We start from the raw sequence: 24,048 nt of genomic DNA, 5'->3' as shown, positions 1-24,048 counted from the left end.
AGGGGTATGAAATAGATCTGTGATCTAGAAAAATCGCTGTGGCAACTGTGAGGAGGATGGATTGGAGTGAGGAGAGATTTGAAATTGAGAACAATCCAGGGTGTTGGTTTGTTTTTTGCAGTATTCTAGGTGAGGAGCTATAAGTGTCTAAACTAGAGTGATTATGGTAACAGTGGAGAAAATGAGACATGTGAGATATGTTGTGGAGGTAGAAATAATGAGGTTTCATAACCATTTGGATTTGTGAGCTGAAGAGAGAGAAGGTGGGAATGATGGTGAGCCTACAAACCTGGATGAATGAATGGGTGGTGGTGTACTCAAGAGATAGAAAAGTTCAGAAGAGGGATGAGTTTTGGGGAAAGATAATAAGTTTTCTTTTGGAAATGTTGAGTTTGAGATATCTACAAGACATTCAGTTGAGAATCTCTAGTAGGTAGCTGATGATCTGGAACTGAATTTGGGAGAGAAATAGATTTTGGAGTTATCTGCATAGAAATGATTATTAAACTCATGGGAGCTGATGAGATCATCAGGTGACAGAGTATAGTGATAAAATAGAAGAGGGCTCAATACAGAGTCTTTAGGTCTGTCCACAGTTGGGAAATATGACACGGAGCTTAATCTAGTAAAGGAGTTCCAAGACGGAAGGAGTGGTCATATAGATAGGAGGAGAATCACGAGAGAGGTGGGTCATGAAAAGCCAGAAAAGGGAAAATATTCAGGCAAAGGGAGTGGCCAACAGTGTCAGTGCTGCAGTCAAGAAGGAAGAAGATTTAGAAAAGGCTGTTGGACTTGGAAATTAATGGACCATTTGGAATTTTGAGAAAATGTAGTTTCAGTTCAGTCATGTGTTCAAAAACCAGTTTGCCCCAGGTTTGGAAGAGAGTAGGACTAGAGAAAGTAGGAATGACAAGTATTGAGAGCCTTTTCAAAGAGTCTGGCCGAGAAAAGGAGGAGAGGCATAGGACAACCTCCAGTGGGGATTTTAAGAACAATTTCATGTTTATCTTTATATACACAAGTATATAAAGATAAGGTATATAGTATATAAAAGTAGATAAAGTGTACAAAGATAAGTATATAGTAGGAATTTAATAATTATGTACTGATGGATTGAAAGAGCTGCAAAATGGCAGGTAATAATGCTTGGATAATCTATCTCAGAGTTTTTATGAGGATAGCATTTTTTAAACCCTTAAAAATAATGACAATGATGATTACGGGTATTATTCTTCTAAAAGTAGGTAGGTGGCACCGTGAAGAGAGAGCTGGTCACCGAGTCAGGAAGACCTGAACTTGAACCCTACCTCAGACATTTCCTTGCTGTGTGATCTTAGGCAAATCACAGCCTTTTTCTGTCTCAGTTTCCTCAGCCTTAGCATAGAGATAATAACAGCACCTACCTCCTCAGGTGGGTGCAGTGGATAGAATGCCTGGTCTGGAATCAGGAAGATTCATCATCCTGAGTTCAAATCTGGCCTTAGACACTTTCTAGCTGTGTGACCCTGGGCAAGTCACTCAACCCTCAACAGTTTCCTCAAAGGAAATAGCAAACCGAGGGGGTCAGAAAACCTTAAATGGGGTCACGAAGATTTGGACGCAACTGAAATGACTACAACCACCTCAGATTGTAGCAGGGATAAAATGAGATAATATTTGTAGAGTGCTTTGCAAATCTTAACTTGCCAAATAAATGTTAACTACTGTGATTATTGTATGCGTTTGGGTGTGTTTCTGTGTGTACCCTGTGGAGAACGAATTATGATATTATACAATGAAATACAAAGGATATAAACCAAAGGAGTCTGAATTCCATTATAGGAATACAGAGAGCCATGGGAGTCATAGGAGCCACTGAGGGGGCAGCTAGGTGGTAGAGTGCTGGGCCTGGAGTCAGGAAGACCTGAGTTCAAATCTAGCCTCAGTCACTTACTACCTGTGTAACCCTGGGCAAGTCACTTCACCCTGTTTGCCTCAGTTTCTTCATCTGTAAAATGAGCTGGAGAAGTAAATGGCAAACCACTCCAGTATCTCTGCCAAGAAAGTTCCAAATGGGATCATGAAGAATCAGGCATGACTGACAAATATTTGAAAAGGAGCCATTGAAGGTTTTTGAATACAAGGGTGCTCTGAACTTTAAGTGTCAAGTGCTCAAAAAAAATATGGTACAAGTAATGAGTCCCAAGATGAATGAAAATAGGAAGAGAGTTGTTGAAAACTTTGCTGTGGCCCATGTTCCTTTGGATCCCTGTGAATATGTGTGCTTGAGTGTGCGTCTATACAGCCAGGCAATCAAGTCAACAGGCATTTATTAAGGGCTTACTATGTGCTAAGGGGTGTGCTAAACAGTAAGGTTCTAAAGGCGAAAGAGAGTCCTTGCTCTCCCGGGGCTTATACTCTAATGGGGGAGACCACACAAAAACAACATAGAGACTGGAAAAATGAAGACAATCTGTGTGAATATGCATATTCAGGGGTACAGTCAGGCAGATAAAAAATAATAATAACAACAGTTAGGTAGTGCTTATTATGTTCCAGGTACTGTGCTAAGCACTTTACAGTTGTTATCTCCAGTATGTTGTGCATGTGCATCTACGGACATGTGCCTATGTGGATGTTTTATAGGCTCATTAAAACACTGCAAGGGGGCAGCTAGGTGGCACAGTGGGCTACAGTTCCAGGCCTTGGAGTCAAGAGTACCTGAGTTCAAATCCAGCCTCAGAGGCTTACTAGCTGCATGACTCTGGCAAGTCATTTAACCCCGATTGCCTCCAAAAAAACCCTTCCAAAACAAACAAATGAAAACATTGTAAAAAGTAACATGTAGGAGAAAAGAAAAATTGAAGTGACTGTTGGAGGACAGAAGTAAAAACCAATGCTGCATCTAGAAGGTGAGAAGCAGTGAGGCATTTGAAGAGCAGTTGCTAGCCCTAGAGTTAAGAAATCTCAGGTTCAAGTTCTGCTCCTGAAGACATTTCAGTCAGTCAATGACCATTTAATAAATGCCTACTATGTGCCAGGCACTGAGCTAAGTGCCGGGGATACAAATAAGAAAAAGAAATCCCTGCCCTCAAGGAGCTTATAGTATAATTTTGGAGAAGACAACACACAAAAGGAAAAGGAAAAGTGGGGTGGTGGGGTCTAGGGTATTGCTGTCCTGGGAGATCTCTTTAAATGGAGGCTCCGATCAGAGGGGCGGAGGTTACTGTGAGGGTACTGACGAGGTGTGAGTACCAAATCTGATGCCATCTCTCAAGTTGGTGAGTTTCCTGGTGATGATATTTCCTGGGAGAATGATCATGGTGGAGGTCAGTCCAAGGAGCACAGTGGATGGGGCTTGCTTCTTGTTCTAGAACAGTTCTTTTGTTATTTAAAAACGAAATGTTTTGTACCAGAACTACCAATTTGACGTACTTATGTTTTGTTAAAAACTTGATATTGGACACCAGAATTATAGAACCATAGAATCTAAGACTCAAAAATTGCCTAGTTCAAGGCTTCCCCAAATCAGGAATCAAATATATAATGTCTTCCAAAAGGGTTATCTGACCTCCAGTAATGAGGAACTTATTGCCTATAAAGGCAGTTATTTTCAGAGAACTCTAATTATTTGAATGTTCTTTTTATGGAGCCAAAGATAAAAGCTTCTTTGAATTTTCTACTCAAAGGTCTTTGCTTTTCCTTGTCCCAAATTTAATCCCTCTTCCACGTAACATTGCTTTTAAGAAGGTGGACCTTGCAGTTGAAACATTTTATAAGTCTCTCCCTTTAAGTCTTCCTATGGATTCTTTGTCCAAACATTCTCTTTCATTTTTTCTTTTATATGATTGAAATTCGTGTAGATTACATTCCAATGATTATTTTTTCCCCCATTTTTCATGATTTCATAAAGGTCTTTCCATATTTCTTTGTATTCCTTATCATCCATGCTGGTCTTAATTGCATTATGGTATCCCATTAAATTAATGGACTAAAATTTATCACTACTCCCTTACTGCTTGCCCTCTTAGACTCCATCGTAATCCTTTTTTGACCACTGCTCATGGAGCTCATGCCCTGGGGAAGAAGGGACCTTATGACCATATGCTTCTCTAGTGTCCTGTGTAGGGAGACCCCTCTCTAAATTATATTGCACCTTACCAGGCATCCTGAAATCTCCCCAGAAGTTTCTCTCCTTTGGACTTGGGCAGTGAACCTCTAGGAATCCACTTTGATAGTCGACCTTGAAGATGCATCCCACAAATTCATTAGTGAATTCAGCAAAATGTGGTGGAAGGACTATAGCTTCCTAGGAATAGTTCTAGAGGGAGACTTCGAGACTATTTAATCCACAATAAATTAAAAATTGATAGATGAGAAAACTCAGGCCTAGAGAAGTTAAATGACTTGCCTAACGTCATACAGATATTAAGCTCATAAGTAGGTAGGAAGAGTCATGATTCTTTCTGCCATGCCACACTACCAATAGCAACCTTGGCATCAGGACACTTGGGTTTGAATCTCAGCTCTATTACTTGGTAACAGTGTGATCTCTGAGCCTCGGTTTTCCTATCTGTAAAACAGTGATATTAACACTTGCATTTTCTATCTTGCAGGACAGGAGAACCATCACATATTTTTAACTTTGTGTCATAAACCCTTTGACAGTATAGTGAAGCCTGTGGATCGCTTCTCAAAATAATATTTTAAAATACATGAAATCAAATGTATAGGATTGTAAAGGAAACAAACAATATTGAAATATAGTTCTCAAAATAAAAATTTAATATAGTTCTCAAAATAAAAATTTTTTTTAACATTCATAGACCTTAGATTAAGAACTGCTCTAAGTTCTATCTGTGACGTTGTGGGATATTCATTCCAACCTCTTCCATGAACTTTTCTCCAATAATGCCACTCAATGCTGCTCTCTTTCTGACTACTTTATTGTCTGGACCAGGTCTAAGAAGCTTCCTTCTACCTCTGGATCTATATAGCCCTAAAATCCTATAAATACAAATGAAATAACTGGATGTGAAAGCTCTTCGTAAATCCTAACAGTGCTATAAAGGCAGCTAGGCGGTGCCACGGAGCCAGGCCTAGAGTCAGGAAGACCTGAGTTCAAATGTGGCCTTAGACGCTTCCTAGCTGTATGACCCTGAGCAAGTTGCTTAATCCTGCTTGCCTCCATTTCTTCTTCTGTATAAATGTGCTGGAGAAGGAAATGGCAAATTGTTCTAATATCTTTGCCAAGAAAACCCCAAATGGGGCACGAAGAATCAGACATAACTGAGAAATGACTGAGCAGCATCAGCCATGCAGATATGATCTGTTATTAGAGTATTTTTTTTATCCCCTCCCCATGCTGACTCCACATTCTTATGGCTATTGGTTGCGGAAAATGCTGAGGTCTGGTGGTTAAATATGCAATGTCTTGTTTTCCCATGCTGGGAGCAAGCGCTATGACTCCTCGACTCCAATCAGTTCTTCCCTTCCCCTCCCTCCCTCCAATCACTAAAAAGCCAGCTCCCTGGGGCTGCTGATTGACTTCACACCCTGGGCTCAGGCAGGGGTTTGAGGACTGGCTAAAAGGATTTTGTGTAAGAATGCTGGGGCCCCTGGCAGAAGTACGGATGCTTGTATCCTATGACAACCTGGGACACAGGGGCTGCCTCTGGCCTGAGGCTCACGCCTTTGGAAGAAGGCACGTTGGAAACCAAGAGGAAAAAAATCAATCAGTTGGTGTTAGAGTTAGTGACTCCTATCCTTTCCTCTGAGCAGCCCTTTCAGAGTCTGCTGGGGCATAGTGGGAAGGGCTCAGAATTTGGAGACAAAAGTACTCATTTCACATACTGGTTCTTTTTCTTAATACCTATAGGAGTCTAAGTCATTAGGGCTCTTGAGGCCTCAGTTTCCTCATTTGTAAAAGGAGGGGATTAGACTAGGTGGATTCTATGGCCCCTTCCAGCTCTAAATATATGATCCTCCAATAGCTAAGTACAATTCAGTTCCAAAGTAATGATTTATCCCTTCCTATTTAACTTTTTCTGTTACCCTCATTATCCAAATCTTCATCTCTGTATGAAAAATCTTGTAATAGCCACCTAGTAGGTATAACCATTACTAGGTTAGAAGAGAATGGAGAAGGAAATGGCAAACCACTCCAGTGTTTTTGCCAAGAAAACCTCATTATGGGTCATGAAGAGTCAGACAAGACTGAACAACAATCACTACAGAGTATAACCCCCTCCTCAGATTCCTCTCCTGCTTTCTTACATATATTACCAGATTCATATTTTTTTGTTTTTTGGAGAGGGGAGAGGCAAGGCAATTGGGGTTAAGTGACTTGCCCAAGGTCACACAGCTAATAAGTGTCAGGTTTCTGAGGTTGGATTTGAATTCAGGTTCTCCTGACTCCAGCACCTGTGCTCTATTCACTATGCCACCTAGCTACCCCTCCAGACACTATGATGATCATGATGCTGCTGTACCAAAAAAAACCCCCCAAAACCAAGCCAAAAGCAATAAACAAAACAAACCTTCAGTATCTCCCTACTTCTAAGGTGATAAGATCCCAAAGCCTGGCATTTAAGATTTTCCAAAATCTGGTTCCAACCTACCTTTTCAACTTTAACTTCAATGACTTTATTCAGTAACCAAATAGGGCACATCATTGTTACCTGTATTTGTCCTTTCTTCTGTGTCCCTGCCTTGGTTTATATTATTCCTCATGCCTGGAATAGACTCATAAACTCTTCTCACATGTGATGATGTATTGGAATCAGTTCTCTCACATTTGTGTTCTTTCAAGACCTGAGTCACTCAAAGCACCTTCTCCATGAAGCCTTCCTCTCCTTTACTTCCTCCTACCCCGCTTCTCCCCCCCACCACAGGAAGCTTAGCACCTGGAATGCAACACTTAATAAAATGCTTATTGAATTAAATTGAGTGGAAATGCATACAACTTGGTTGGAAACTTCCATTTGTTCATGGAAATGTGGCAGAGCAGAAAGAGAACAGACTCTAGACAAGGGTGGGGAACCTGTGACCTTAACCCCACATGTGGCCCTCTAGGTCCCCAGGTGTGTCCCTTTGACTAAATCCACATTTCATGAAACAAATCACCTTAATTAAAGGATTTGTTCTCTAAAACTTGGACTCAGTTAAAAGACTGCACCTGAGGAAGTAGAAGGCCACATGGAACCTCAAAGCTGCAGGTTCTTCACCCCTGCATCTAGAATCAGAGTACTGTGATGGAATGCCGACTGATGCTTACCGCCTAGGTGACTTGGAGGCAAGTCAATTAACTTCTCTGGGTCTCAGTTTCCTTGTCTATAAAATGAGGAAGTTGGACTATATTCCTTCCAGCTTTGGATCTAGGATTCTATTAGACTGAACTCTACAGGGCAAGGATTTGTCTTAAACATCTCTCTAGCTTCCCCAGCTCTGAGCCCAGGCCTTTGCATAGGACAGATGTGATAACTATTTACGTAATTGAGTTAGTCCATGTCCTAGATGATAGGGTGAAAATGAGTCATGAAATATATGTCTCTTTCCTCTTCCCTCTCATTGGTGCCTTTATCATCCCTTTTCACCTCTATCTCATAGAATACTTCCCTTTAAGATACACCATCTTCCACTTGAATCCTTTCCTGGCTATCCTCCCAATCGCTGATCTCTTTCCTAACTCAATGAAATTGTATTTACTTACATTTATTCTATCTACTATTAGAATGTAAACTCTTTGCCAGTAAGGATTGTTCCATTCTTTGTATTCTTTTCCCTACCTTCGTTGGGTGATAGATACCCTCCTTGGAATGTCTATGCTATTCAATCTCTAAGATTCTGCAGAGGTCCCACTTTCTTCATGAAGTTTTTCTGATCACTTAAACCCATTCTGACCTCCCCCTCCTGAAGGTTCTATATCATTTAGATATCTGTCTGTCTGTCTGTCTGTCTGTCTGTCTGTCTGTCTGTCTGTCTATCTATCTATCTATCTATCTATCTATCTATCTATCTATCTATCTATCTACCTACCTACCTACCTACCTACCTACTTAGCTTTATACAGTTGTCCTTTCCACATTGCAGCTTTCCCCACTGCAGTTTCAATATATTGCAGGTCAGTACAAGAAATTAAATGGGAATTTTTTGAGAGTTTTGTAGAAGATATGGCACACTAAGGCCATTAGATGACATAGAGTTCATAATCATATATTTAACACAAATTTTATAGTAAGGTACTGTAAACACCCCATAAAAATAAAAGAAAAAAATTAGACTTGTCCGGTTTGAAGGGAGGGCCAAATTTTTTATGTGGATTATCTAGACTGAGAGGGCACTGCACCACAACCCCCCCTCCCATGTGGAAGGGATAATTGTACGCAGTTGTTCTCATTGTTTAATGGGGGTCTAAGCTTTGATCCTTTGACTATTTGGTGCCCTCTTTTAGAGAATGTCTGCATGTGAAGTAGGGATTTCATTTGTCCTGTTTGGCCACAGAGAGAATAGGAATCAGGGAACTGAAGTGACAGGGAGGCCAATTGAGACTTGATCCCCATGATTTCATTGCTGTCATGATCACTCAATGAGAAGACTGATTGTCCTCAGTCCTATTGCAAAGACCAGAAAGCCTTGAGGAATGACCAGAACTCAATTCCTTTGGTGAAGCTCTCATCAGGATTCCCGTGATGATAATGGCCTGGGATGTGATTGCGTTGATCTTATTCCTACTGAGACCTATTAACCTAAGAGCATTCGTTGTAGGTAGAAAACCACCCAGTTCACAAAATGGGCAAAACCTACCAGTTCCTCCCTTGAACTAGTCTTTGAATCATAGAAAATGAAAACTCTCATCACCAACTCTCATCCAATTCCTGGAGTATTTTTAACTTTATTCGTATTATTTTTTCTGTTTGTTTATACAACAGAGATTGGTATTATTTTTATGAGCTGTAAGACATTTCACTATAATCTAATTTTTGCTACCCCATGTTATCACTATTCCTATTTAGAGTATATTTGAGTAAATTTTACCCCCCAAGGGAATTAAATAGAGCTTGGGGGTTGTTCTAAGTTTAAATGTTCTACTCATCATCTCTTTTTGTACTGATAATCATAATTATTTTTTAGGGATATTTTCTAGCCTGACTGGAAAAAACTTGACACCTTTGCATTTAAACAATTGAAATGGTTTTTGATAGTTTTATAGCATTGTAATTTTGATAGAAATGTCCTCAAGTCACCGGAGGACCTTAAGTAAAGTTGAGATGACCACTTGTCAGGAAAGTCATAGAAGAAAGGTTATTAATTTGTGGTCTGTGACCATTTAAAAAAATATTTTGATAACTTTTCAATATAATTGGTCCCCTTATTTTTATTTTGTACGTTTAAAAATATCATTCTGATAAGGGACTCATGAATTTACTAGGTTGCCAGACAATCCCATGACACACAAAAGGGCTGGAATTGTAGAGGGATTTAATATTCAGGTAATTGTGGGCTGGGTAGCTAAGTGGTGCAGTGGTTAGAGCAGCAGACCTGGAGTCAGGAAGACCTGTGTTCAGATCTGAACTCAGATATTTATGAGCTGTGTGACTCTGAGCAAGTCACTTAAACCCTTTTTGCCTCAGTTTCCTCATCTGTAAAATGAGCTGGAGAAGGAAGTACCAAACCACTCCAGTATCTTGGTCAAGAAAAACCCAAATGGGGTCGTGACTGAATAAGGATAACAATAGAAATTGTTGGGCCAGGTGATCCCTAAGGTCTCTTAGAATTCTAGGGTTGTCTGATTGTATGATCACACATTCATGTTCCTTCATTCATCTGTTCAGTAAATATTTATTAAGTTCCTACCATGTATGTAATCAAATGAGAGTATATTTAAAGTGCTTGGCAAACCTTAAAGTGTTTTATAAATGAAAGTTGTCATTGTCATCATCATCATCCATCCATCCATCCATCCATCCTTCCATCTATAATCATCATTCTTGCTTTTGCTGATCAGCAAATGACCTCTGAGATGCTCCCACCCTATGATACCTAGGGTATGTCACAGGATGTGTTTCCCTCCCAACATTCCTTCCCAATATTTTATATAGGTGAGAAAAGGTTAATGTAAACACCAGAGACAATGCTGAAGGGGAAAAGAAGACATAAGATCTCTTGGTGGGAGAGAAGTAGGGAAAAGAGGCTTTGCTTTGTTGCTTTGTTGAGTGGGTGCTTAATATACGCATATGAGCTTCATGGGACTTTTGGTTGTTGTTAGCACCAGCTGGTGGAGCAGTTCATCCTCTCTCAGTGAAGGAATGAAGGAAATCAGCATTTACAGAGCACTGACCATGGGTCAGGAACTATGCTAAGTGGTTTTTTATAAATGTTATTCCAGCTGACCTTCACAAGTAACCTTTCAAGATAGATGCTACTATTATCCCCATTTTATGGTTGAAGAAACTGAGACAAGTAAAGGTTAACTGACTTGCCCAGGGTCACACAGCTAGTAAGTGTGTAAAGCTAAATTTGAATTCAGGTCTTCTTGACTCCAGGCCCAGTGATTGATGAATAAGGGTTGAGGCTTCTAAAGTGAAGGCTTGGGGACATTAACTGGAATTGCCACAGCCCAGAATTGCTTCTGTTCCAGGGATCCCCTTGAGTCTGGTCTTCAGATTAGTAGCTCCTCTGAGTGGAGATGAGGTGATAGTTGGGCAGGAGAATTGGGAGTGGGCAGTGCTGTGAGTTTGCATCTCTTCTGGCAGAGCTCTACCTAGGAATTTTTCACCCAAGGATAAGTATGAGAAACCACGCCCTTGTTTGACTGTAGTTGGAAACAGGGCAGTGGAGAGAACATCACTCTATGGAAGGGGAGAAACACGGTGGTGAGATAAGACAGGGATGTTGTAGTTTGTCCTTCCTTCTTGAAGAGGACCATGACATCAGGAAGATGATGCCATGACTTGCAATTGATTTGGATTTAAGTGAGGAAGGGCTGTGCAAAGTCACCAGCCTCATTTTCACCTCTGGAGCCATCTTGGTCCAGTGGCCAGATATAGATCAGGAAAACTGGAGATGACTCAGGGCAGGGACATTAATGCTGAGGGGAAGGAGGTAAAGAACTGAGTGGAATGAGAGAAGGGTCATCTCAGTTAGCCATCCCATAGCCTCATATTCTTACTAGTTAATGCTCTATTCACACTCTACCTCAAAATCAACCAATAAGCATTTATTAAGTGCTTATTATATGCTTGGTACTGTGCTAAGTGCTGGGGATACAAAGAAAGGCAAAAACAGTCCCTCTCCTCAAGCGGATTATATTCTAATGAGGGAGATGTATATAAATTGTTATATATAACATTTTTACAGAGTAGATGGAAAGTTACCTTAGAAAGGAAGGCTCTTCAGGACCCTGGATCAGAGCATCGGTAGCCCTGCCCCAGTCATGGCTTAGCTAGCACAGTACAGGGAGAGAAGGAACAGAGGTATTTGGTAAATATTGTCCCAGGTAGGTTCATAGTATCATAGGATTTTGAGATCAAAGGAAACTTTAGGAACATGTAATACTACTTTCTCCATTAATAAATAAGGCAACTTGAGTGAGGTTACAGTTTGGGAAGCTATTTACCCAAGGTCACACAGGTAGTGACTGAACCAAGAGTTGAATTTAGCTACTGAAAACAAATCCCCCCAAAATCAAATGCTCTTTTGAGTTTCAAGACTTTTGACTTGATCTATACAAAGGACACCACCTATGCTTCCCCTCCCCCTATCCTACTCCATGAAAAAAAGAGAGTTTGCTGGTGGATCCACAGTCTCTGGAAATCCATACTTGGGCTCTTGCCACCGGGTTTCACTCTACTCTGGTTCATCTTACTGATAATGTTCACTGCTGTCTGCCCTGTTCTGACCACCAGGCATTGGTCACAGGCAATAGAGAGCCTTGGAAAGAACCACTTATTAAATGAAGTGGAGAAGCTTGGCAAACCTACCTGGCATAAAAACTCTCTAACTCAGTGCCTGTGGTCACTAATGATGCTTCAGCCACCTCCATTATGTATAGCCAACTCCAGATGACTAAAGAATTCATGCAACAGTTGGCTTGGGATCCATTTTCCCTGTTTTTTCTTCCTTTCTTTTGCTACCCAGATTTGGGCATTTCTGGCTCCATCAGCACCAACCCCAAAGGTTAGGCACAATGGAGCAGCACTCAAAACACTTGGATTCTAATCCTTGATTCATCACTTATTAGCTGTGTGACTTTGGGCACACTGCTCCTCCTCTTATTGCTTCAGTTTCTTCATTTACAAAATAGGGATCATAAGGTTTAGGGCTGCAAGAGACTAGAGATTATCTAGTCTAACTCCCTCATTTTATAGATGAGCAAATCTGTGTTCGTCCTTCATTACCAAAGAAGACCATGCCACCAGAGAAATAATGACATGACTTGCACTTGACTGTTTTGAGTGAGGGAGGGCTGTGCAGGTCACCAGCCTCTCTTCTCCTCCAGAACCATCTGAATCCAGTGACCAGATATTCATCAGGATGACTGGAGATGACCCAGGATGAGGCAATTGGGGTTAAGTGACTTGTCCAAGGTCATACAGCTAGTGAGTGTCAAGTGTCTGAGGTGAGATTTGAACTCAGGTCCTCCTGACCCCTGCACTGGTGCTCTATCCATTGCACCATGGAGTCCCAGAGAAGGAAAGTGACTTGTTCAAAGTCATATGAAGAGTGAGGAGAATAAGGATTCAGACTCTTTCCACTATCCTATGATGCACTCCATCTACATCACAATCTCTTCCCTGATTATATCTCACAATTGCTGTTAAGATAAAAGGAGGTTATGTAGGAGAAAGCGCTTTGAAGAGTATGAAGTGCTGGGTGGTGCAGTGGATAGGGTGATAGACCTGATCAGGAAAACTTGTCCAGTTTTGGACACTTATTAACTATCTGTGCCTGGACAAGTCACTTAGCCTCTCTGTTGGCTTCAGTTTCCTTCTCTGTAAAATGGGAAAAATAATTGCTCCTACCTTCTAGGATTGTTGTAAGGATAAGATGAGAAAATATTTGTGAAGTGTTTTACAAACCTTAAAGTGGTAAATAAATGTTAGCTTTTGTGATAATGTGAATGTGAGGGATTACCATTATCATCACTATTTCTAGTTAAAGATTTGGTTGGGAAGGAGGTTAGAGCTTTTGGCTAAAATGAAATTTAAAGATCAAATGTCAATTTATGCTACTCATAGGCCTTATATACATTCTGTTTACAAATAATAAAGAGCAGGTGGCTGTTTTGACCTCCATTTTATTCTGCCCAAAAAGATCAGTTAGAAAGAGGGGAACCAGAAACCATTCCATGCAAATATTTGATGAAGGAACTGGGAAATTTTAATTTGGAGATGAGGTCTTGAGGGGGATGGTGGTGGTACCTAAAATATTATAGGGTCATAGATTTATGGCTGGGTGGGGCTTTGCAGGTCTTCTAGCACTACCCTGTCATTTTACAGTTGAACAAAATGAAGTTTAGCTTTCTTCAAAAATCTAAAAAACTCTGAAGTTGAAGAGATATTTGATTTGCTTGCCTCAGGTCTAAAGAGTGGAACTAGTCTAGAAGCTGCAGAGGGCTACATTTAAGCTTGATGTAAGAAGAAACCTTCTAATAATCATTCAGATACCCAAATAGGGATGCCCCTGAAACTGATGGACTCCTCAGTAAAAGTGTTGAACCAAAGGCTGATTGGCCACTTGTCAGAAGTGTGACTTCTGAGGTCCTTTCAAACTCTGAGATTCTGTAATTCTTAGAGAAAAAATGCCACAACTCATTCTTATGTTAATTCCATATTGCTTTTGGATCTCAGACCTGGATGTAAGTTATTAAAGCAAAGATTTTCCCCAATCGATAATCTTTCTTCTGATTCTGGCTATACTTATTTTGTTTGTACCAAAGCCTTTAGTTTTATGTAATCAAGATTGTATATTTTATCTTTTTTATCTTGTCTTTTTATAAGTTTCCCTATCTGTAATTGTGAAAGATGTAACCTTGTGTTATCCTGTAATTTATGGGGTGATTGAATATTTTTGTAAGCATGGGTAATTGAGTCAATCAATTACCTGACCCCCACTTGAAGCAAGTGATGTGATGATATTACAGCCAGATGCCTTGTCAGATGAGAACAATCAGTCAGAAGCATGAAATAGATTTGAAAAATGCCTAGATATCAATTAATTAATTCTCTTGTCTACTTTAGACAAAATATAAAAAGTCCTCAATCAATTTAGAAGTCCTTGGAACCTATTGGATGAACTAAAATGACAACACAAAAGTGTGTTTGTACCAGCTATTAACATTCCTGGGAATTTTCATTTTGGAATTTCTGGGGCTGGCATGGGGGTTGGGTGACAGGTGGTTTCTTTCTTTTTTTCCTTTTCCCTCTGCCTCTAAGAGTTCTAGGTAGTTGCCCCACTCCTATTTTAGTCCTCACTGTGACCTCTGTTTCCTCTATTTCTCCATCAGCTACACGCTCCTTTCTCTATTTTGACTCTTTTAATGAATCAGTACAACTTTGTACGAGCCTGCATGTTTTACAAACATTTAAGAGGTATGCTGTATAAATGCTAACTGTTGCTGAATCCTTTGTCCCCTTGTCTTATCACCAAACATGCTTTGCCAAACTCCAAATTCTCAACTACTCCCACCATCACCTTCTCATCTCCTTCAATCCCTTTCGTGTGCAACTGAATATAGCTGATTGGGTCCGTTACAATTTTAGTACAAAAATCTCAGTTGGACTCTTCTTGCGGCAAGACAATCCTTTTATACCCCCTAAAAAGGATTTATAATCCCACTTCAGTGGGTTTCCCTCATTTCATCCTTCCTCAAGTGTCCCACTACTCTTTTTCCCACCTGTCAATTATGGGACTTTGATCATGTCTTCATCCCACACCAGACTGAGGCCATTTGCTGAAAGAGAGAGAGAGAGAGAGAGAGAGAGAGAGAGAGAGAGAGAGAGAGAGAGAGAGAGAGAGAGAGAGAGAGAGAGAGATTCTTCTTCTCCTCATGTGATATCACTTAGACACCTTTCCCAACTATCTCTTTTCCATTTCTGTCTCTCTGGGAGAGGTGACTCTTCTTCATGCCAAGGCAAATGCACCCTTGATTCTTTCCTGCTGTGTTTTTCTGTAGGTGATTGTGCCCACTACCATCTCTGTTTTCTCTCTAACTTATTTTTCATTATCTACTAGCTCCTTTTATGCTGCTTACAAATATGCCCATGTAATAAATTCCATTCTTAAAAAACTCTCACTTGATCTTACCGTTTCTGATCGGTATTGTACTATATCTTTCCTCCCCTTAACTAAATTCCTTAAGAAAATGGTCTACACTTGGTACCTCCACTTCTCTTCTCAGAGAATATTTTTTAATCCTCTCTATCCTGACTTTTGACCTCATCATTCAACTAAAACTACCCCTGCCAAAGTTACCAGCAATCTCCTATTTGAAAAATCAAAAAATCAGATTATCGAGCTCAGTCTTCCTCTATCTTGAGTTCTCTACAGCCTTGAACACTGTCAATCACCATCTTCTCCTGGTCCTCTCTTCTCTGTAGGTTTTTGTGACACTGATTTCTTTCTTTTGATTCTCCTCCCTTTCTGAGTGTTCCTTCTCTGTCTCCTTGCTGAGTTTTCATCTATACCATGCCTGATACACATGTATTTTACAGAAGACTCTCTTCCAGGTCTCCTTTTCTCCAGTATTCCTTCACTTGGGCTCCCATGGTTTCAGTGATCACTTCTATACTGACGACTCCTAGACCTACGAACCAATCTAGTCTTTCTCCTGGGCTCCTTTCTCACATCCCCAGTTGCCTTCTGATTATCTTGAACTGGAGGTGCCATGACATTTCAAACTCAATATGTTTAAAATAAAAATCATTATCTTCTTCCCTCAGTCCTTCCAACCTTTCCCTCCTCCCAACTTTCCTAATAGTATTGAGACCCCCACCATCCCCCAGTTATCCCGGCTTGCAGACTCAACCCCATCCTCGACTCATCACTCTCATTCATCCCACATGTCTAATATTTTCTCTTTACAACATCTGTTTTCCAGGTCATTTTTTTATTGTTCAACTCATAAAGATTCTTCCAAATATGTTGTCTCTAGACTTTTAAGAATTTTTATGATTCCATCCATCTATCCCAACCCCTTTTGCTAAGGTTTTTGTTGTTGTTGTTGTTTCTATGCCACTAATTTTTCTTTCAAGTTTTTCATAAATACTTGAATTTCACTCTCTGCTTCTTACCTCAGTTCCTTTTTTTAACTCCTGCAGTCACTCTTCGAGCTCTGGTGGTCGTTCCATTCTGTTTTGCGGGGTTCTTGTTGTACTTGTTACAGTTACTTTCTTCAACTAGAGATTTCTCCTTGCATTTACTTACCTCAAGGTATTCCTTCTGCATATTATAGAGTGTTGGACTAGGAGTCTGGAAGACCAGAGTTCAAATACTGCCTCAGGCACTTGTTAGCTGTGTGATCCTAGGCAAGTCACTTAACCTCTCAGTCTCACTGTTTTTATCTGTAAAATGGGGAAGCTGTGAGTACCTACCTCACAGAGCCATGAAGATCAAATGAAGTAGCAAATGTAAAGCTCTTTGCAATTTTTAGAGAGCCATATAAATGTTAGCTATTTTATATAGCTTTTAAGAACTTTACTTATTTCTTCCACCTCTCCAGTGGTTTTTCTGTGAGGACTTCTCCCCCCGCCCCCATTCTCTTAGTTGGTGGTGGTGTGCTTTCAGTTTGTTTTATGCATTTTTAGCTGTATTAATTATCTGAGCAGGAGCTGAACTTATAAACAGTCTTTTTTTTGGTCACCTTGCCCGAAGTCTGACTCTCTGTATACATTTATACTGGCAAAATGTCTATTAATTTTTCTCTTCACATAATTCCCAGTGTGAGTCCTTTCCAGAGAGGATCTACAGTCTTAAGAATCATGGGGTTATAAAGACAGGAGATGACATGGTCCTTGACCTCAAGTGTTTACAATCTGAAGCTGATTTTCAGTCTTCTTTTTGTACAAAAAAAAATCTGGTCTATGAAAATCTCATAGATTAATTTTATCCAAGCTTTTGAAAAAAGGACAGTTTATCTCAGTAGTAAATACTAATCATTTGGCCGGTTTAGGAACACTCAAGATATGGAAGTAATTACTTAAATTACTTACTTTCCACAGTGTCCCACTTAGCCAGAATGCACTCAGAAAATTGAATTTTTTGAGACATATTTGCTATTTCATTAGCATGTAGGTCACAAATTTAGAACTGCAGGGTCTCAGAGGCTGTTGAATCCAACCCTTTCATTTTACAGATGAGGTAACTGAGACAAAGAGAAACTAAGTGACTTGCTCAGGATAGTATAGTAAGAGTTGGAGAGAAGATTTGTACTCTGGTCTTCCTCACTCAAAGTCCAATACTCTGTCCTCTATGCCACTTAGCTGCTTAATTGAAAGGTATAGGATAGGAGAGCCTTGAACCCAGGTAGGTTCAAATCCTACCTCTTGACTAATGCTGGCTGTGTGACCCTGGGCAAATCACTTAACTTCTCAATTCTCTCTAAATTCACCTCTCTAAAATTAATGTCTCCTCCCATCAGAATGTGAATACCTTTTTAAAAATCAATTTTGCTTTCTTTTCAATTCCACATTTTCTCCCTTCCACTTTCCCCACCCATTCCAATTAAGAAAACAAGAAATACAAAATCCATTACAAATATATACAGTCTAACAAAACAAATTCCTGCATTGTCCATGTCCAAAAAATCTGCACTCTGAATCTAGCATGTCTCTGTCTGGAAGTGGATAATATGTTTCATTATGAATCTCCTGAAATTGCTGTTGGTCATGGTATTGATCAGATGCCAAAGTTGTTTACCTTTAGAATATTGGTGATATTATATCAACCACTCTCTTGATCTTGCCCACGTCTCTTTCCATCAGTTTATACAAGTCTCTCTGGTATTTCTGAAGTCATTCTCTTCCTCATTTCTTATAGCACATTAACATTCCATAACATTTATATGTTATTACTTGATAATCCATTCTCCCATTGATAGACATCCTTTCAGTTTCTAATTCTTTGCCACAACTAAAAGAGATTACTATATGCAGGTCCTTTTCCTCCTTTAATCTCTTTGGGATATAGACCTGGGTATTGCTAGGTCAAAAGATTTGCACAGTTTGATGGAATTTGGGGAATATTTCCAAATTGCTTTCCAGAATGATTGGACTAGTTCACAGCTCCATCAGCAACCCATTAGTGTGCCAGTTTTCTCATATCCCTTCCAGCATTTTCCTTTTTTGGCATTAGACAATCTGGTGGGATGAAGTGACACCTGGGAGTTGTTTTAATTTTCACCTCTCTAATTAATGACTTTGAGCATTTTTTCATATAACTGTTGATCATTTGGCTCTGACAACTGCCCATTCCTATCCTTTGACCATTTACTAATTGGAGAATGACTCTTATTCTAATTAATTTGATTTACTTCTCTATATATCTTAGAAATGCGACCTTTAGCAGAGAAACCTGCTGCAAAGATATTTTCCCCTAATTTCTAGCTTTTTTTCTAATATTAACTGCGTTGTTTTTGTGTGTGGGAAACCTGTCTAATTTTATATAATTAAAATCTTCCATTTTAACTTTTGTCAGTCTCTTATTTAGTTGTGAACTCTTTCCCTATCTGTAGACTTGACATGTAATTTCTTCTTTGCTCCTCTCATTTGTTTATGTCACTCTTTATGTCTAAATCCTGTATCAGTCTGGAGCTTATCTTGGTATATACACTTAGAGATGTTGGCCTGTACCTAGTTTCTTCCAGTTTTCCAAACAATTTTTGTCAAATAGTAAATTTTTACTCCAGTAACTGGGATCTTTGTGTTTATAAAACACTGAACTACTGTGCTTGCTTGCTTTTGTATGTTACGTACTGAATGTTTTTGTAATCCACCTTTCTAGTTCTTACCCAATATCAAATTGTTTTGATGAATATGGTTTTTTAATAAGAGATATGGTATTGCTAGGCTTTCTTTCTTACTGTTTTGACTTTTTGTTCCTCGAGATGTATTTTGTTACTTTTTTTTTACTAGCTGTAAGTACTGCTAGTTCAGTATGGCACTAAATAGGTAAATTAACTTAAGGAGCATTATAATTTTTTATCATATTGGCTCAACCTACTCATGAAATATTAAAATTTCACCAATTAATTATTTAGATCTGTCTTTATTTGTGTGAAGTGTTATGTACTTGTATTTATATAGCTTGTGTGTGTGTGTGTGTGTGTGTGTGTGTGTGTGTGTGTTGGCAAGTGGACTCCCAAGTATTTTATGCTGTCTGTGGTTATTTTAAGTGGAATTTATCTCTTTCTTCTTGCTGGATATTGTTAGTAATATACAGAAGTAAGGATGATTTTTGTACATTTATTTTATATCCTAAAACTTTGCTGGAGCTGTTCATTGTTTCAGTTAGTTTTTTAGTTGACTTTCTAGGATTCTCTAGTTAAACCATCATATCATCTGTAAAAAGTGATACTTTTGTTTCCTCTTTGCCTCTGCTTATTCCTTCAGTTTCTTGTCTTATTCTGGTAGCTAGCAATTCTATGTTGAAGAGTGATAGTGATAATGGACATCTTTGACATACCCCTGATTTTATTGGAAAGGTCTCTAGTTGAGCCCCAGTAATGGGATAATGCTGGCTTTTTATTTTATTTTTTAAAAATTATTTATTTCTTTTTAGTTTTCAACATTCATTTCCACAAAATTTTGAGTTCCAAATTTTCTCCCCATCTCTCCCCTCCTTCCACACCAAAACACTTTGCATTTTGATTGCCCCTTCCACTAATGTGCCCTCGCTACTAACACCCCTCCCTTCCCTTATCTCCATCTTTCTCTTGTCCTGTAGGGCAAGATAAATTTCTATACTCCATTACCTGTATTTCTTATTTCCCAGTTGTACACAAAAACAATTCTCAACGTTTGTTCCTAAAACTTTGAGTTCCAACTTCTCTTCCTTCCTTCCTCCCCACCCATCCCCACTGAGAAGGCAAGTACTTAAATATAGGCTATATGTTTGTAGTTTTGCAAATGACTTCCATAATAGTCATGTTGTGTAAGACTAACTGCATTTCCCTCCATCCTATCCTGCCCCCCATTTCTTCTATTCTCTTTTTCCACCTTGTCCCTCCCCAAAAGTGTTTACTTCTAATTGCTCCCTCCTTCCATTTGCCTTCCCTTCCATCATCCCCTCCACCCTACTTATCTCTTTCTCCCCTACTTTCCTGTAGTATAAGATAGATTTTCATACCAAAGTGAGTGTGCATGTTTTTCCTTCCTTGAGCCAATGTGATGAAAATAAGCTTCACTTTTCCCCTCTTGCCTCCCCCCTTTTCTCCTCTATTAGAAAAGCTTTTTCTTGTCTATTCTATGAGAGATAATTTGCCCCATTCCATTTCTCCCTTTCTCCTCTCAATATATTCTTTGGTTACCCCTTAATTTTATTGTTTTAGATATGATCCCTTCCTATTCAACTCACCCTGTGAGTTCTCTCTCTCTCTCTCTCTCTCTCTCTCTCTCTCTCTCTCTCTCTCTCTCTCTCTCTCTCTCTCTCTCTCTCTCTCTCTCTCTATATATATATATATATATATATATATATATATATATATATATATATATATACATATGTGTGTGTGTGTATGTGTGTAATCCCTCCAACTAACCAGATACCGAGAAAAGTTTCAAGAATTACAGATATTATCTTTCCATGTGGAAATATAAGCAATTCAACTTTAGTAAGTCCCTTGTGATTTCTCTTTCCTGTTTACCTTTTCATGCTTCTCTTGATTCTTGTGTTTGAAAGTCCAATTTTCTTTTCAGCTGTGGTCTTTTCATCAAGAATGCTTGAGAGTCCTCTCTTTCCCTGAATGACCATTTTTTCCCCTGAAGTATTATACTCAGTTTTGCTGGGTAGGTGATTCTTGGTTTTAATCCTAATTCCTTTGACTTCTGGAATATCATATTCCAAGCCCTTCGCTCCCTTAATGTAGAAGCTAATTGTATTTCCACAGTACTCAGATTGTTTCTTTATGGTTGCTTGCAATATTTTCTCCTTGACCTGGAAACTATGGAGTTTGACTACAGTATTCCTAGGAATTTCCCTTTTTGGATTTCTTTCAGGAGGTTTTCAGGTAGTCCCATAATTTTAAAATTGTCTCTCCTGGTTCTATTTTCCAGGTCAGTTGTTTCTCCAATGAGATATTTCACATTATCTTCCATTTTTTCATTCTTTTGGTTTTGTTTTGTAATTTCTTGGTTTATCATGAAGTCATTAGCTTCCATCTGTTCCATTCTAATTTTGAAAGAACTACTTTCTTCAGTGAGCTTTTGAACCTCTTTTTCCATTTAGCTAATTTTGCTTTTTAAAGCATTCTTCTCCTCATTGACTTTATGAACCTCTTTTGCCAATTGAATTAGCTTATTTTTAAAGGTGTCATATTCTTCAGCATTTTTTGGGTCTACTTTAGCAAGCTGTTGACTTGCTTTTCCTGATTTTCGTGCATTGCTCTCATTTCTCTTCCTTATTTTTCCTCCACCTCTCTTACTTGATTTTCAAAGTCCTTTTTGAGCTCTTCCATGGCCTGGGACCATTGAGTATTTATTTTGGTGGTTTTGGATGCAGAAGCCTTGACTTCTATGTCTTCCCCTGATGGTAAACATTGTTCTTCCTTATCTGAAAGGATAGGAGAGAATAACTGCTCACCAAGAAAGTAACCTTCTATAGTCTTATTTTTTCCCCTTTTTTGGGCATTTTCCCAACCACTTACTTGACCTTTGGGTTCTTTGTCAAGAGTAGGGTATACTCTGGGGACCTATAAGTTTTCAGTTCCTCCAAGGTGGTACACTCAAGGGAGAGGAGTTTACTCCCTGGCCTGTCTCCAGACTAAAGTTCACATCAACTGCTCAATTCCTCCAGTGGCTTTATTCAACAATGGCCATGGCCCACTGCTGCTGCTACCGCAGTCTGTTGCTACCTGGGGCCCAGACTAGAGGAGAATCCTGCTTCCTTGTCATGGAGGTGAAAAGCTCTCATACTGACTTTTGAAGCTGCCTGTGGGTTGAGGGATCTGCGAACCTCTGCTGCTGCTGCTGGCAGGGATTCTGCCCCCAAGGCCTGCTCCTGCCCTGCTTCTCCCAGTGCTGTAGCTAAGGCTGGGCTGTGATTCATTCCACATCAGGTGTGACAGACCTTTCCTATTGGCCTTCCAGGTCAATCTGGGCTGGAAATCTCCTCTACTCCATTGTTCTGTGGCTTCTGCTGCTCTAGAATTTGTTGAGAGTCTTTCTTTAGAGGTATTTTATGGACTGTCTGGCTTTTTATATTAATAAACAGATACTACATATCATTTTGAGGAAACCTTTGGTTATTCCTATGCCTTTTAGCATTTTTAACAGGAATTGGGATTATCTTGTGAAAAACATTTTCTGCCCCTATTTGTATCTATTTTTCTACATTTCTACATTTTCATGATTTTTGTTGTTTTTGTTAATATGATCAATTATGTTTATACTTTTCTTAATATTGAACCAGTCTTATAATTCCTGGCATAAATCTAGCTTATATGTATGGTGTATAATTTTTATGATATACTACTCTACATGCTAATATTTTATTTATAATTTTTGCATTAATATTTGTTATAGATATTTCTCTGTAGTTTTCTTTCTCTGTTTTGATTTTTTTTCTGGCTTAGATATCAGGACCATATTTGTGCCATAGAAATGATTTAGTTGGACCCTTTCTTTTCCTATTCTTTCAGTTGATGTAGTACCGAAATTAATTGTTCTTGAAATATTTGGTAGAATTTGCATTTGGTAGAAATCTATCTTGTCTCAGGAGTTTTTCTTTGGGAATTTATTTATGGCTTGTTTAATTTCTTTTTCTAGGAAAGGGTTATCTAAATTCATTATTTTCTGTTCTATTAAATTGTTCAATTTATATTTTTGCAAATATCAGTCTATTTCATTTAGATTGCCAGTTTTATTGGCAGATAAGGAAATAAAATAGCACCTAATAATTTCTTTTATTTCTTCTTAATTGGTTGCAAATTTCTTTTTTCATCTTTTAATACTGCTAAATTGATATTTTTTAAATAAATTAAAAAAGTCAAGTTAGCTAATGCATTATCTATTTTACTCTTTTTTTCTCCCTTCAAATTGGCTCCTAGTTTTATTATTTCTTCTCTTTCTCCTCCTTATTCTCCTTCCCTCCCTCTCTCTTTTCTTCCTTCCTTCCATTCATTTTGTTAATTTCTTCTTTGATTTTCAGAATTCCTATTTTGGTGTTTCATTTGCTTGTAAAAAAATTTGTTGGCTTTATAGTTTTTTTAATTGTGTTCTTAATTCATTGATCTGTGCTTTCTCTTGCTTATTGATGAAAGTGTTTATAGAGATGAATTTTACCTTGATTGATGCTTTAGCTGCATATCAAAAATTTGGGTGTTCTCTCCTTGTTGTCATTGTCTTTAAAGAAATTGTTGATTATTTCTATGATTTGTTATTTGGTCCACTTATTCTTTAGGATTAAGTTTATTTAGTTTTCAATTAATTTTTAGTTTGCTTCCAAGGCTCTTTATATTATTGAGTGATTTTTATTGTATTATAGTTTGGTAAAAGATACATATAATATTTGTTTTGTTGCATTTGTTTGTGAGATTTTATGCCCTAATGTTTATGAAGGTATGATGCACAGCTGAAAAAATAGATATATTCTTTTCCATTCATGTTCAATATTCTCCAGAGATCTCCCATATCTAACTTTTCTAAAATTCTTTTCAGGTTCTTAATTTTTTTTTGTTCTTTTTTTTTTGTGAGTTTAGAGGAACATTGAAATCTCCCACCATTGTAGTTTATTGTCTTTTTCTCCCTGTAATTAATTAACTTTTCCTTTAAGAATTTAGCTGCTATACCATTTGGTGCATATATATCTATTGCTGGTATTAATTCATTATCTCTGATACCTTTTTAGCAAAATATG

At 38.6% G+C, this 24,048-nt stretch overlaps 1 long non-coding RNA gene across 1 annotated transcript in view; it reads left to right on the top strand.

Moving 5' to 3' along the window:
- The first annotated feature begins 7,134 nt into the window (after positions 1–7,134).
- Positions 7,135–24,048, top strand: part of LOC140514283 (uncharacterized) — a 101,579-nt gene continuing 84,665 nt past the window's right edge. The window contains exon 1 of the long non-coding RNA XR_011970525.1: positions 7,135–7,273. This is a non-coding gene — a long non-coding RNA (uncharacterized lncRNA). The remainder of the gene's footprint in view (positions 7,274–24,048) is intronic.

Source organism: Notamacropus eugenii, chromosome 7, assembly GCF_028372415.1.
Source record: "Notamacropus eugenii isolate mMacEug1 chromosome 7, mMacEug1.pri_v2, whole genome shotgun sequence".
NCBI classification, from domain to species: domain Eukaryota; kingdom Metazoa; phylum Chordata; class Mammalia; order Diprotodontia; family Macropodidae; genus Notamacropus; species Notamacropus eugenii.
This window is presented reverse-complemented; position numbering and strand designations above follow the sequence as displayed.